Consider the following 14,341-nt stretch of genomic DNA (forward strand, 5'->3'; position numbering starts at 1 on the left):
GACTGAAAATGAGTAAAAAAGCAGCCAAAGAAAAAATTTGAACTTTCTTCACAATAAAGCTTGAAGAACTGTTGCACAAGGGCACTTTAAAAAGTACAAGAAAGTCAGGCTCCTTACACAAATAAATAGAAATGAAGGGTGGCTCAAGATTTTTGCACAGCACTTTATATTTTACAGTCTGTGTTAATTTGCTGCCAAAATGAGATCATTGTTTTCTAATGTAAAGCAGTTCTGGGTGGGTGAGGCCTTGATTTATGGCCAGTGGGTTATTTTAACCTATGAAGGGATGAGCTTGGTTTGCACAACTATCGAGCAACAAAGGGAAAAGTTGCTAACCTGACATAACAGTACTTCTGATTGCATTTTTTTGAAATTACACTGTGACCTAACAATAGATATTAGCTCTGTAAACCTGATCTCAGGACACAACAATGTGACATATATTTGTTCAGATCAGCAGAAACTAAAGACTGAAGAACCTTGAAAGAGATACGGTGGATGTGCTGTTGAAGTATCACAGGTCGCACAAGGTACCCTGCAGCGCTGCTGGGACAACTGAAATGGACTCAGGGCATCCACAGAAAGAAATGCACTGCTGGCAAAAGCGCAGTGACGTTGATGAATGTTGTCCTCTGAGTGTTAGGTAATATTCCCTGATGAGATGCAGTGTGTGCTCCGGCCCACAAGGTTGCGAGCGCGGCAAAAAAGTGATGACGAGAGGGTGCACGAAGCAGTACAGCAAGGCCACAGGAGGAGGAGTGACAGAAACAGTTTATGCCCTCACACCTGGACACAAAATAACTACGTGGTTTTTGTGCTCAGATAATTTCTGAGTGTTACACCCCGTGGGAATGTAATGGTCAACAAATTTGAACATGTTTGGATGGCTAACCAAACTTCCTGAGGATAATTAGCAATACACACTACTTAACAATGCAATTGATCTCAATATATCCCTGGACAACAAAGGGTAAAGTCCTTGTAGTCAACAGTCCGATTTCTTAGTTGTAATTAACAAAGAAATCTTTTAGCCTTGCTTTCTGAATCAGCTTCTTGTTCTGCTGTCTTCAGGTCTGTGCAAGCTGAAACTGACAAAGCTATTGTGAACCAATAAAAACAATCAGTGACAAAAGATTAGCCAGTGTTACTTCCCAAATCCGCATTTGGCAATTGCCCATGTGTAACCCCTATAGACATGGTTACTAGTATTTTCTTGTTTTTACCTGGTATTATTATTTCCGACACCCCTTGAACACACTTTCATTTTCCGTAGTTCAGTGAATGCAACAAAAGCACGTTGCTGCATTAAGCTAGGCAAAACGGAGCAAGACACCGAGAGCAAATAACAAGCTACACAGTGAGTCTTTTGGTATAAAATAAGTGTTATAAAGTATTTTCAACAGTCTCTAACTTAAAGTTATGTACTTTTCAGAGGCCTTTATGTGTTTTACTCTCGACCAAAACCAGGCAGAGCGTGTATTTGTTTCTTGGGAATTCCGGTGAGTTACTAGAGATGATAAGTTAGCAGGAAAACTTATGCTAATTGTACATGTGGTAAACACTGCAACAGTGCGAATTCCGTATTGTCTAAAAAAAAGCTAAAACCAGTCGGAGTACTTGAATCGTGTGTGAAATGGAATGTCGTATTTTATTTTATTGTCTATTTGATTGGGCATCTTCACAAATGTGCAAAACTAATGCAGGATGCACTTCTCTTTTAGCCATAAATGCTGTCCAGTGCCTTTTCTGCACTTTGTCATTTCAGTTATAGGTTAATACATGTAAATAAGTTATTTAAAACTAGTTACGTTACAAACATTTCATGATGTGATTACATATGCCTTAAAAAGGGGTATATAAATACAATTGATTGTAATGCTGTAAAGCAATACAGATGGAATTCATAGAGACAGAACAATGTTAAAACGACAGTGTACTTGATTTTGAAAACTTTATGAGATCTCATTTTATTTAGAAAAACTGTTAAGAACTATTCTGTTTATTGCTCTGTACTGTATGTGCAGACTGGTTTTTTGTGATCCTGGATCTGAAGTGGTTCTGGATACGGATGGCGAGCCAGACCCTGTGAAAACTCTTGGCGAATCCAAAAGCAGTGTGGCCAGCTGTTCTGGATGCAGGAGTAGAGCTACAGTCTGAATTACTTCGAATCGCAGGATTTCAGATAAGCAAGAGCAAAAACTGCTTACTTCATACGGATTGTTTCTCTGGGAAACTATTGAACTCCCAATATCCTGCTCATCAGGAGTCAGGTCTAAAGAGACTACTTATTTTATTTTATTTTGTTGTTATTTTCAAAAGAGCGCTCTTCTCTGTTGATCTTCTGTTAATTTTCTATGCTGTTTACATTGGATTATTGCACCACTGTAACATTGTAATAAATCTGCCGGCTGTTCAACACTCAATTCTCTCAAATTTATTTTACTCCTCTCGAATCTAGTCTATAAGTTTAACCCTACTATACTAAGCAGGTGTTACATAAAAGTGGCGAGCCAGCCAGGAGGAGTTTGGCTATTTAATGCCTTTAATCCAATCATTGGCACACAGTTGGCAGTTTTATGACAATTTTTGCACATTTTTCCACTGAAGTAACATGGATGTCATTGAACGTGAACGTATCAAGGTACCAAATGCTGTACTAATCAGTGGGTTTTCTGGTACAGAGACTGATGAAGAAGTTGTTAAGTTTTTGCAACACTATGGTTCTATTGCACGAACAGTGAAAATTGCTAGTTCTGACCCTGACTTTAAAGATACAGTTATAGTTGAGTTTGAGTATGGCACAGCCATTGAGTCGATTCAGGGTGAACTACCCTGTCACAGAACAACATCTGACCCAAATGTAGTTCACAGCATCCAACTCTTATCCCCAATTTACAGTGCTAAGCTAACGGCTAGTACTACAGAGTCTTACCTTTCTAATTTAAAGGGTATTGCTAAGGTGAGTGGGGTAGATTATGAGAAAATGCTACTTAGTGAACTTAACAAACTTCAGGCCTCTGCTGGGGAAAGGGAGGGTACAGCCCCCTCTAAGGTCATTTCAGTAGATGACCCAGTCCCTTTAATACCTGGTTCTGTTTTGAGACGACCAAGCAGTGAAACTATCCCACCCACTCTGACCACTGACACCATCAGTCCTTCCCTTACTGACAGACCAGCTCCTATTTTGAACCCTGAACACTTGACCACACCTGAAGTCCAGAGGGTCATTGTGGAGCACATTGTCAAAAGTACTGATATGTCCCAATCCTATCCAAGCTCTGTAAAATTCAGGTCCTTTTCTGGAAAAACTCCATGCCCTAATACGGAGGTTGACTATGACACTTGGCGAAGTCATGTTGAGTTTTATCTTGCAGATTCTTCTGTTCCTGAAAGACAAGTAGTACGGAAGATCATTGACAGCCTCTTACCGCCAGCTGCAAACATTGTTAAACAATTGGGTCCCTTGTCCAGCCTCAAAGACTTTTTGAGCTTGCTTGATTCTGCATATGGAACTGTAGATGACGTTGATGAGCTGTTCGCAAAATTCTTGAGTACAAACCAAAATGCTGGCGAAAAACCTTCAGCCTATGTGCACAGGCTGCAGAGTACCCTTGATAAAGTTGTAAAAGGGGGAGGAGTCCCAGTTAGTGATTTTGATCAGCAGCTTTTGAAGCAGTTCTGTAGGGGATGCTGGGATGATAACCTAATCGCTAGCCTCCATCTAGAGCAAAAGAAATCCAGTCCACCCTCCTTTTCTGAGCTGCTTTTACTCTTGCGAACAGAGGAAGATAAGCAGGCAGCCAAGTCAACTCGCATGAAGCAGCACTTGGGAATTTCAAAAGTAAAGGTGCAGTCCAATCCTTTAAATGTTTACCCAACCACTGAGTTTCAAGCTGCTGCTGCTACTGGCAGCTCCGCTCAAGCATCTGCCAAGAAACTGCAAAAACAAATTGCTCAACTGCAAGAACAGTTAAGTTCCTTAAAAGCTTCAATGGAAACCATGGTTGCAAAGAAACCTCAGGCAAAGTTCCCAAAAGCTGTAAAGAAACAGCAGCTAAAGGAGGCACAAACACAGAACTCTCCGTTGAAAAATGAAGGCTTTGGCAAAAACAAAAAGCCTCGCCCATGGTTCTGCTTTAACTGTGGCGAGGATGGCCATATAGCTCCCTCTTGTGACAATGAGCCGAATCCCAGTACTGTTGAAGCCAAGCGGAAAGAGCTAAGGGTAAAACAAAAAGCTTGGGAAGACCAATGTGACTCTGATTTAAACTAGTTCCTGTTTCAGTTGAGGGACAAACTGGAACTAGAAGCGACAAAAGTCCCACTCAAAACCGCCCAACAAAAAAGTGTTGTGCACAAACAAGTATGCGTCATTCCAGCTTTCCAAAGGGCTTAATTGGCAAGAAGTGCACAGCTAATGTCAACATAGCTGGAGTGAGTTGCAATTCTTTGTTAGACTCTGGGTCGCAAGTAACGACTATTTCACACTCATTTTACCAGAGACATTTGTCTGATCTTCCCATCCAGCCAATCAGTGACTTAGATGTTGAGGGTGCAAATGGACAAGTTGTACCTTATCTAGGGTATGTAGAAGTTCCAATTGGCTTTCCAAAGGAGTTTGTTGAGTCTGAGCCCCAAATTTCTACATTAGCTCTCATTGTCCCTGATTTACGTTCCAGCACAGACTTACCAGTTTTAATTGGTACAAATGCCCTTGATGTTTTATATGAGGAACACTGTAGGGATACTCCTATTTCATCAGCTGTCTATGGCTATAGTCAGATTTTAAAAATCCTTGAACATAGACATGAAACAAAAAGCACAGGAAAGCTTGGACTAATGACACTGAGGGGCAACACACCTTACGTAATACCAGCTCATGAAAGGGTTTGCCTAGAGAGTTACGCCCACCTAAATTCACCAACCACTGACAGATGGGCAGTTGTAGAGCAGCCAACTTCCTCAGCCCTTCCGGGAGGAATCTTTGTCGATTGCTGCCTTATCACAGTGCCACGTCAAAGTCCTTACAAGCATCCTATTTGGATCAGAAACGAAACCGATCATGACATCATCCTTCCTGGCAACTGCGTTCTTGCTGAACTACACATTGCAGACCAAGTCCTTGAAACTCAAACCACGTCGAGTGCAAACTCTGCAGGCTGTTGCAGCCTGTCTGCAGACTCATGTTCATTACCCAGTGACCAGTTGACCTTTGATTTTGGCGATTCACCTCTGCCCAAGGAATGGGAAAGTCGGGTCACGCAGAGTCTTAGTGCCTACCGTGACGTTTTTGCATGCCACGATCTCGACTTTGGCCATGCCACTAAAGTTAAGCATAAGATCAAGCTTAAAGACGAAACGCCTATAAAACAGAGATCGCGGCCCATTCATCCAAATGACTACGAAGCAGTCAGGAAACACCTTAAAATGCTTCTCGATGCTGGGGTAATAAGACAGTCAGAATCTCCCTTCTCATTCCCCATCGTTGTAGTCAAGAAAAAGAATGGTGAGGTACGCCTCTGTGTGGATTACCGCAAGCTTAATGTGCAAACGGTAAAAGATGCTTACGCGTTGCCAAACCTCGAAGAGACCTTCTCCGCCCTATCTGGTTCAAACTGGTTTTCTGTCATGGACTTGAAGTCAGGCTATTACCAGATAGAGATGGAGGAGGAGGATAAAGCCAAAACAGCCTTCGTATGCCCACTGGGGTTTTATGAGTTCAATCGAATGCCCCAAGGCATCACAAATGCTCCCAGCACCTTTCAGAGGTTAATGGAGAGGTGTATGGGAGACATTAATCTCAAGGAGGTACTTGTCTTCCTAGACGATTTGATTGTTTTCTCAGACTCCCTCGAGCAACATGAACAGAGGCTAAAGCATGTTTTGGACCGTCTTCGTGAATATGGCTTAAAGTTGTCCCCGAAAAAATGTCGCTTTTTCCAGACATCAGTTAAATATTTGGGCCATATTGTCTCCAAAAATGGTGTGCAGACTGATCCTGAAAAGGTTGCTGCTATCAAGACCTGGCCAGTGCCACAAAACTTGAAACAGCTGAAGTCATTTTTAGGGTTCACAGGCTATTATCGTCGATTTGTTAAGGACTATTCAAAGATAGTCCGGCCCTTAAACGATCTCACATGTGGCTATCCACCTCTCAGAAAAGGCCAGAAACAAACAGGCACTTCTAAATATCTCAATCCTCGAGAACCCTTTGCAGACAGATGGACACCTGTTTGTCAGTCAGCCTTTGAATGCATTAAGGAGAAGTTAACATCATCCCCTGTATTGGGGTTTGCAGATCCAAAGCTCCAATATGCTCTGCACACTGACGCTAGTACCACGGGCCTGGGTGCCGCTCTTTATCAGGAGCAGGATGGTAAAATGCGCGTCATTGCCTATGCTAGTAGGGGATTGACACCAAGCGAGACCAGATATCCAGCTCATAAGCTAGAATTTCTAGCTCTGAAATGGTCCATTGTCGAAAAATTCCATGATTACCTTTACGGTAACGAGTTCATCGTTGTAACGGATAACAACCCGCTTACATATATTCTGACCACGGCAAAACTTGACGCAGCGAGTTATCGCTGGTTAGCAGCGTTGTCTACCTTCAACTTCCAAATCAAATACAGAGCTGGGAAGGCTAACCAGGATGCCGACGGCCTATCACGGAGGCCTCATCAAACTCTGGCTGCAGATAGTGTGACATTGGAAGAGGAAAACAGGATTCAACAACTCACCTCACGCCTTCTCGGATCCCTTCCAAGCTCTAACAGTGTATGCCCTGACACTGTAGCAGCTATATGTAATAAGCATCTTCTCAATGAGAACAGTGAGAACTCACCTTGTGTCATTCTGGTTGAGTCCTTGGCTATGAGTGCTGATGCCATTCCTGATGCATACAGTGATGCTGAAACATCTGGTCAAGTAGCTGCTCCCTTGTTTTCTGAGCATGAGCTTAAAGAACACCAAAGATCTGACCCAAGCATAAACCACGTCATTCAGTTACTAGAATCTGGTGCTGATGTTCCATGCGAAAACAGGTCTGAAACATTTGACATAAAACTGATGCTCAGAGAATGGAAACGTTTTGAAATGAGAAATGGCCTTCTGTATAGGAAACGACAGTGTGACTCAGTTACAACTTACCAGCTTGTACTCCCTGTCTCTCTTAGGTCTACTGTTCTCAAGCTGCTCCATGATGATATGGGTCATATGGGGTGGGAGAGGACTCATGATCTAGTGAGGGCAAGATTTTATTGGCCTAAGATGGGTGCTGATATTGAGACTAAAATAAAGAACTGTGGTCGTTGTGTTAGAAGGAAGTCCTTGCCTGAAAAAGCAGCACCACTGGTTAACATCAAAACCACACGCCCAATGGAATTGGTGTGTATGGACTTCCTTTCTATTGAACCCGACAGTAAGAGTACCAAAGACGTGTTGGTCATCACAGATCATTTCACGAAATATGCAGTGGCCTTGCCCACCCGAGACCAAAAGGCAACCACTGTGGCCAAAAACCTTTGGGAAAACTTTTTAGTTCACTATGGGTTCCCCGAACGCCTCCATAGTGACCAGGGGAGGGATTTTGAGTCACATGTGATTAGGGAATTGTGCTCAACCACAGGCATTAAAAAAGTAAGGACCAGTCCTTATCACCCGAGAGGTAACCCCGTTGAGCGATTCAATCGCACCCTGCTTGGTATGCTGGGCACTCTGAAGGATGAGCAAAAGATTCATTGGCGTGATTTTGTCAAGCCTCTTACCCACGCCTACAACTGTTCAAAGAGTGAGGTTACCGGGTTTAGCCCTTACGAGCTAATGTTTGGTCGAAAACCCAAGCTACCAGTCGACCTTGCCTTTGGGTTGCCAGTTACAGGGGACTCACCAACATCCCATTCCCAGTATGTGCGCAATCTGAAAGCTAGGCTTGAGGAAAGTTACCAGATTGCACTCGAAAACTCCAAGAGAGTTGCTGAGCGAAACAAGAACAGGTTTGATAAAAAAGTCAGAGAGTCCACACTTCAAGCTGGGGACAGAGTCTTAGTCAAGAACGTTCGCTTGCGCAGTAAACACAAACTTGGCGATAAATGGGAACACATGGTGTACCGTGTTGTTAAGAAACTGGAAAATGTTCCTGTGTATGTGGTCCAACCAGAGAAGGGTAGTGGTCCGAGCAGGACTCTTCATCGAGACCTTTTACTTGCATGTGGTGATCTCTCAGACATTGAGGATGAGGTTGAGACAAAGCCCAAACCTCCACGTCGACCTAAGACTCGGAAGAGCCCTTCTGAACCTAAAGATACAGAAATGTCAGAGTCTGAGGAGGAGTATGAATGCATTTCAAGTCATCCCTCAATCCAAACCAAGACGTTTATCAGAATTTGTGACCAAACTCAAAACCATTCCGATGTGCAAAATGAGACAACAAGCTCCGAAATTCAAAATGATCCATGTACGCTCGAAAGTGACAACTCTTTGCTTCAACCAATAGAGACAATCTCGGACAAGAATGACCATGGACAGGGAAATCAAACTGAACCTGAACTGCTGAATGAGGAATCTCACTCTAACATCATGGGAGAGAATCATAATGTCCAAGTTCCAGGAGAACCAGATGTTGAGATAGAAAACACAGAGCATAGTGAAAATATCACTGACCAACATGCTGAACAAACACCTGAAATAACTCCTGAAACACCTCAAGTGAGAAAATCTGAGAGATTAAAGCGACCCCCAGGACGGTTTCATTATCCCCAGTTGGGTCAACCCCTTATATCCTTTGCACAACGATTTCTGGATAACTTTAACCAAGCTCTTGAGTCGTTTAGTAGCTATGAAAACACTCAAATCTATGATGTTTAGATACATTTTAAGTACATGAAGGCACTCATGTTTATTCAAAGGGGGAGGGTGTAACCCCTATAGACATGGTTACTAGTATTTTCTTGTTTTTACCTGGTATTATTATTTCCGACACCCCTTGAACACACTTTCATTTTCCGTAGTTCAGTGAATGCAACAAAAGCACGTTGCTGCATTAAGCTAGGCAAAACGGAGCAAGACACCGAGAGCAAATAACAAGCTACACAGTGAGTCTTTTGGTATAAAATAAGTGTTATAAAGTATTTTCAACAGTCTCTAACTTAAAGTTATGTACTTTTCAGAGGCCTTTATGTGTTTTACTCTCGACCAAAACCAGGCAGAGCGTGTATTTGTTTCTTGGGAATTCCGGTGAGTTACTAGAGATGATAAGTTAGCAGGAAAACTTATGCTAATTGTACATGTGGTAAACACTGCAACAGTGCGAATTCCGTATTGTCTAAAAAAAAGCTAAAACCAGTCGGAGTACTTGAATCGTGTGTGAAATGGAATGTCGTATTTTATTTTATTGTCTATTTGATTGGGCATCTTCACAAATGTGCAAAACTAATGCAGGATGCACTTCTCTTTTAGCCATAAATGCTGTCCAGTGCCTTTTCTGCACTTTGTCATTTCAGTTATAGGTTAATACATGTAAATAAGTTATTTAAAACTAGTTACGTTACAAACATTTCATGATGTGATTACATATGCCTTAAAAAGGGGTATATAAATACAATTGATTGTAATGCTGTAAAGCAATACAGATGGAATTCATAGAGACAGAACAATGTTAAAACGACAGTGTACTTGATTTTGAAAACTTTATGAGATCTCATTTTATTTAGAAAAACTGTTAAGAACTATTCTGTTTATTGCTCTGTACTGTATGTGCAGACTGGTTTTTTGTGATCCTGGATCTGAAGTGGTTCTGGATACGGATGGCGAGCCAGACCCTGTGAAAACTCTTGGCGAATCCAAAAGCAGTGTGGCCAGCTGTTCTGGATGCAGGAGTAGAGCTACAGTCTGAATTACTTCGAATCGCAGGATTTCAGATAAGCAAGAGCAAAAACTGCTTACTTCATACGGATTGTTTCTCTGGGAAACTATTGAACTCCCAATATCCTGCTCATCAGGAGTCAGGTCTAAAGAGACTACTTATTTTATTTTATTTTGTTGTTATTTTCAAAAGAGCGCTCTTCTCTGTTGATCTTCTGTTAATTTTCTATGCTGTTTACATTGGATTATTGCACCACTGTAACATTGTAATAAATCTGCCGGCTGTTCAACACTCAATTCTCTCAAATTTATTTTACTCCTCTCGAATCTAGTCTATAAGTTTAACCCTACTATACTAAGCAGGTGTTACACATGCAATATCGGATCAACAGCCTAATGTTTCCCTTGATGTCTGCTGCATGGAATAAAAAGATGCTGGAATGATAACAGCTTTATTTGCAAATAATAAAACTCTGGTAAATATGTCGTGAATGTTTATTGTCTCGCTCTGGCCTAATGCTGAATTGGCAATCAAGGCCATTTTTACCCAAAAACAGGATTGCTGTTAAATCATTTTTCTCTAGCTTTGGGTCAATATCAGGGCAGGTTTATTGAGAATGACAAGCAAATCACTCAAAACGGGCTTTGAGGGTTAAAAAACGAGACACAATATATAAAAACCAAAAAATGGGAGATTATTCTTGATATTTTGTAAAAAGAGTTGGGTTATTATTTGTACAGTACTAATAAATATGTCAGGCTTCAACGTGCAAACACTATAAAGATTGCAAAAAAATCAAATAACAAAATCTGCATCGCCTTCTTGGCATTCCTGTGTATCCAAGAGAGGAAAGACCGAGAGTGACGAGGTGCTTCAGTGCCTTCTTGTGGCCACGTCTTCTTTCTCATCTATGTCTACTAGTGTGACTGTCAGCAGTCACAAGACAATTTTATAACTGAAAAAGATTAAGAGATACTTTATAACATAGTGTTAAAGGTTATTTTTGCAAATTTGTATAAATCCAGTTTTCTCTAATGCCTATGATTTACCCAGTGATTAGAGATAAGCCTCTTATCTCAATGCAAAGTCTTAACGGCTATAAGGATGTCTACCGCACGAGAAGTTATGCAAACATGAAAAATGATGCCTACCTTTTCCAGTAATCACCACCAAACTGTTTTCTGTCTCTTATGGTTTAACTTTCTCCCTGCAAGGTGCTTGCACGTGAGAGTAAGAGAAAATCACCCCTCCGTTTCTAGACAAGGGAGGGCCATTCATCTTACTAACACCAGAGGTGAGTGATCATGAAGTGTGGAGGCTCCTCTTAAAAAGTTGGGACCTACTGATATCAATCATCGTCTCGCCTGCAAATGAAGATCTCTCGTCACATGGCGCACGAGGCAGGAGAGACAAACGAAAGCTCTCACCTCAACAGCTACTAACCGTGCTCATTAGTCAGGTGCGCTGGTCATTATTTAACGTGGAGCCTCTGGGATTGTTACTGTGGCCAAACAGCATTCATCAGTCCGATGAGGATGTGACATGTTTAATCATGGAGTGGGTACGAGAGTAAAAGAAAGGCTTTTGATTGAGGTGACAGCATAATGAAGTGAGGTGCACCATACTTGACCTTTCACATTCATTACACATTGGTAGAGGATTGATTTAATCAGGCTTGCATGAAAGTAACTAACTATACAGCACTATACTGCTGACTAAGCTGCCTCCATGTTCTACAGCTGGTTCTGTATTAAAGGTTCCCGCCTCAGTCGGTGCCTTCATTTATTTTACTACATTACAATTTGACCTGGTCAACCTTTGCTTCTGAACCTCCTGATTAATGAGTTTTCTACTCAGAGGTAGTCAAACTTACCCTTCACTTGATAATTTTAGTTAAGCATCTTAGTAGCTTACATAAGAAAACCCCCAAAATGTGATCTTATGTTTGCAGAACATTAGAAACACTGAAATGCTGCTGCCAGTACGTGTCTTTATTCATATAGTGCCAAATCACAACAACAGTCACTTCAAGGGGCTTTTTACTGTAAGGTAAAGACCTTGGAGAGGAAATGATCAAATGATCCTTTATGAGCAAGTGCTTGGAAGAAAAAGCTGCTTTTAAACTGGAAGAAACCTCCAGAACTGCACTCAGGGAGGGGCAGCCATCTGCTGCAACTAGTTGGCGTGATGGAAGCGAAAGGAAAAAGGCAAGCATAGGAAGACATGAACACAGACTATGAGTGGTGAGTGTCTGCATCCCATTCTACCTTTGGAAACTTTAGCAGTAAACCTGCAGTCTGATAGTGCTGTAGCTATAATAGCTAATTCTTTGGGTACCATCAATATTTTCAAGTAATTTGTGACCTTATAGGGATGTCAGAGCAAAGTCAGTTTGCTGGTGACGCCCAAGGTGATCAAGAAAGTATGATGGATGTAGTCACTGTAATGTCGCGCACTGGTTTTATACGCTATAGTCTCAGTTTTACTGTTTTCACCACTGCCGTGTCGGTTTCCTGGAGTCAGAAGTTACCGTATTTGGGATAGAAAGTGGAGTCAGGGATGGCACGGTGGTACCACAAGAAGTTCTTCACAACAGTCTGGGGCCTTTCTGTGTGGAGTTAGCATGATCTTCCCATGTTTGCATGGGTTCTCGATCCAAAAACATACATGGGGTTTGGTTAACTCGTTATTCAAAATTGACCCCAGCTGACTGACAACCTCTCCAGAGTGTACCCTGCCACTCACCCTGTAACAGCTGTGATGGATTCCCCTCCCCGTGAACATGAACTGAATAAGTGGAAGAGGATGGATGGATGGATGGAGCGGAAAGTCATCAACTAACCCCAGATAAGTATTCTCTGTATGCTCTGTACTTAATCATTAGTTATTATTAATCTCTGGCATTCTTCCACAGCTTGTCTTTTGTCCTGTCTTTCTCCCCACATCCCCCACCGGCCGCAGCAGATGGCCGCCCCTCCCTGAGCCTGGTTGTACCAGAGGTTTCTTCCCATCAAATGGAGTTTTTCCATCTGTTTAAAATTTTGCTAAAACCAACATATCCCTCAATCTTAAAATATAACTAAATGCAGCTCTAACTGACCCCATTCCTGTTTTCAGACTTTTTTCATTTGTCACATCCTTGAAAGGATTAGCCAACACTAATGCATACACTTCTTCATGAAAATGGTTAAAATGAGACTTTACTGATGTCCAGTTGTCCAGTTAAGGTGAATTATTCTTCAACTCTTTCCTGTTATCCAACTCAAACCTGTTGACTCATCTTACAGAGTCACTTGAAATAAAGCTCAGTTTAAGTTATTCAGATTTTCTTAAGTACCACCAGTAATGTTTCTGCACAAAATTAACATTGAATAAGAGCATGAACAGTGAATTTATTTTCATAATTTATTGTGTCATTTGCCCCTGTTGGAAGATAATAGGACTACTTTTGTGCAGGCTGACCTGAAGAAGGAGCAGAGTCCTTCTTCTGGAAAAACTTGATTTGCTTTTTCTTCTTTTTCAGGCACACTTCTTGCAGATCTTTGTTCTGTGCCATAAGTTTTGTCATCTCAGTGAAAAGTTTTTCATGCTGCACCTCAAGCTTTTGACACCTTTTCTCTAGTTCCTCTCATTTTTCTTGCTTTTCTTCATGCTTTTCTTGCAGTTCTTAATTTTCCTCTTGCAGTTCTTTATATTTTTCTTCTTGTACTTTCTTTTCCTCGTGCATGATGTTGTTTCTTTGTTTGTTGAACTTTGTCGTGGATGGCCAGCAACTCTTGATGTCTCCTCTGCAGTTCTTGAAGAGCACACTGGATGTCTTCATGTATTTTCTCCTATTGTCGCTCCTCCTCTTGCATTTCAGTGTTTGTGTACTGGAATTTCTTATACAATCCATGCTTGCTCACCATTGCTTGGATTTCATTCTGCATTTCTGTACATATTTTCTCCAGTTCTTGTTTCTCGTCCTCAGTTTAAATTTTTTTTGTCCTTTACATCAGTAAAGTACTCGTAATTCTGTATTTTTCTTCTGGAAGTCTTGGAGAACATGTTTCATTTCTCTCTGCATCACTTCCAGTTGTTCGTTGTCTTTTTGCAGTTGTGCATTTCTTTGGAGAACTTCATCAAACATCACTTGAAGCCCTTCGGTTTTCCTCTCCATAAGCTGGAGCTTGCACTGCATCTCATGGTCTTTTTCTTGAAGCTTGCTCTGCAACTACGTGTATGTTGCCTCTTGTAGTTCCATTTCTTTCTGCAGTTGTGCATATCTTTGGAGAACTTTATTAAACATCACTCGCAGGCCTGAATCACTTGTTCTTTTTCTAGAAGCTTGTACTGAATTTATTTGTATTTACTTTCATGATCTTCTTTCTCTGTTTTCAGTTGTATATTTGTTTGGAGCGCTTCATCAAACGTACCTTGAAGACCTTTTCTTTTCTTATCTCAATGTTCTGGAGTTTCCACTGTGTCTCTTGGTCTTTT

General features: G+C 41.4%; 2 long non-coding RNA genes across 2 annotated transcripts; both read left to right on the forward strand.

Annotated features, from left to right (window-relative positions):
- Positions 1-1,299: 1,299 nt before the first annotated feature.
- On the forward strand, positions 1,300-2,423 carry LOC113020028 (uncharacterized). Its single transcript, XR_013911275.1, has 2 exons — positions 1,300-1,499; positions 2,025-2,423. It is a non-coding gene; the product is annotated as an uncharacterized LOC113020028 (long non-coding RNA).
- Positions 2,424-9,034: 6,611 nt separating this feature from the next.
- Positions 9,035-10,158, forward strand: LOC113029319 (uncharacterized). The gene is made up of 2 exons (XR_013911276.1): positions 9,035-9,234; positions 9,760-10,158. It is a non-coding gene; the product is annotated as an uncharacterized LOC113029319 (long non-coding RNA).
- Positions 10,159-14,341: the final 4,183 nt, after the last annotated feature.

Source organism: Astatotilapia calliptera, chromosome 9 (assembly GCF_964374335.1).
Source record: "Astatotilapia calliptera chromosome 9, fAstCal68.1, whole genome shotgun sequence".
NCBI classification, from domain to species: domain Eukaryota; kingdom Metazoa; phylum Chordata; class Actinopteri; order Cichliformes; family Cichlidae; genus Astatotilapia; species Astatotilapia calliptera.